The 1,504-nt window shown below is 57.8% G+C and overlaps 1 protein-coding gene across 1 annotated transcript in view; it reads right to left on the bottom strand.

Annotated features, from left to right (window-relative positions):
• The window catches only part of TBC1D8 (TBC1 domain family, member 8 (with GRAM domain)), a 101,942-nt gene that overhangs the window by 36,441 nt on the left and 63,997 nt on the right, over positions 1-1,504 (bottom strand). The gene's annotated exons all lie outside the window — the stretch shown is intronic.

Below are 1,504 nucleotides of genomic sequence, written 5' to 3'. Positions count from 1 at the left end.
CGGGGGAGGGGGGGCGGGGGGGCTGGGGATGCGCAGCTGCGTCCCGGTGGCGGCAATGTTCCCACATGAACCGTGTGACGGCACATCTCTGTGGATAAACTGAAACCCCTAAGTGTGTGCTTTAAGGGTGAGCTCTCCCCCCAGGAGCTCGCTCATGCCGTCCCCCCTCCCCCACAGGCGCGCACGTCCTAAACCCCAACACCCCACAGGACTCGCCCCAGGAGCAGCGGGCGGCAGCTCGTCCAGCTCACCCCTGAGCCTGTCCCCAAGGCCCCCTTTCCTCTGGCTTCCCAGTGAGCCGAGCAGCCCCGCCTGGGCCTCCTGTGCTTCTTAGGCCCTTCCCTGCCTCACTGACCGGAGTGTGTTTTTGCTGCGGCGGTAAGCTCTTGCTTGCTCTTCTAAAATAAATAAGTAAATGGTAAAAGGGTGCTTGTGCGGTATCTGCGTTCTCACTCAGCAACGCTGAGTGGTGTGACCTCAGGCCTAAGCCAGGCAGCAGCACCCGCACGGATGGAAACCAGCCAAGTAGCCAACCGCACTGACTGCCCACCGACCACGCCGCAGGGGCACTGGCACGGCACGGCCTGGCACAGCAGGGAAGGCGCTGGATCAGCCTTCCTCGCACTTGCCATCCTGGGAACAGGCGGGCTCCTCAGAAGCTGGAGCAAGAGCCATCAGGTGTGCCGCTGAGTGAAGTTAACATGGACAGTCACGCCTGACAACACGGCAGAGAGTGCTGGTGACATGCACACACTTCAAAATTCAGGGGACCCCAAAAAGCAAGGGGTGGGCAGTGCTCTTATTTCCCCACAAACCCAGAACTAGAGCTCTCCATCTTAGATTAGGTGAAGAGGGACCAAAGCAGGTCTCCCTCTCTCTCCGGAGCCTCCCGGGGCGTGGGGAAGGACTGCCGGCTCACCTGTGGAAGGGGTGGTGGTGCTGGGATTGACGGAGGGAGAAAAGTGCAGCCAGGCGGGCACAGGCGGGCTTTCCCGTTGGGCCTGTGCGGTGTCGCTTCGGTGCTGGCCAGAGCCTGGCTCCACACCCGCCCTCTGGGGTAGCTCAGTCCCCTGCAGCCAGTTTGCCTCGTCAAAAAACACAGGAAGCCCTGGCTGGTGTGGCTCAGTGGACAGAGCGTCGCCTGCGGACTGAAGGGTCTTGGGTTTGATTCCCAGTCAGGGCACATGCCTGGGTTGTGGGCTCCATCCCCAGTGGGGGGCGTGCAGGAGGCAGCCAATCAATGATTCTCTCTCATCGTGAATGTTTCTATCTCTCCCTTCCTCTCTGAAATAAATAAAAACATATTTTAAAAATTAAAAGTAAAGACTATACGTTCAGGGATCATTTCCAGTCAGTGAAAGAAAAACACCACATGATCTCACTCATTTATGGATAATAAAGACCATTATAACCTGATGAACAAAAATAGATACAGAGGCAGAGCAGCATTGAACAGACTGTCAAACTACAGTGGGAAGCCTGGGGAGGGTGGGGGGCAGGAAGA

Source organism: Myotis brandtii, unplaced genomic scaffold (genome assembly GCF_000412655.1).
Source record: "Myotis brandtii unplaced genomic scaffold, ASM41265v1 scaffold1213, whole genome shotgun sequence".
In the NCBI taxonomy this organism is placed as follows: domain Eukaryota; kingdom Metazoa; phylum Chordata; class Mammalia; order Chiroptera; family Vespertilionidae; genus Myotis; species Myotis brandtii.
This window is presented reverse-complemented; position numbering and strand designations above follow the sequence as displayed.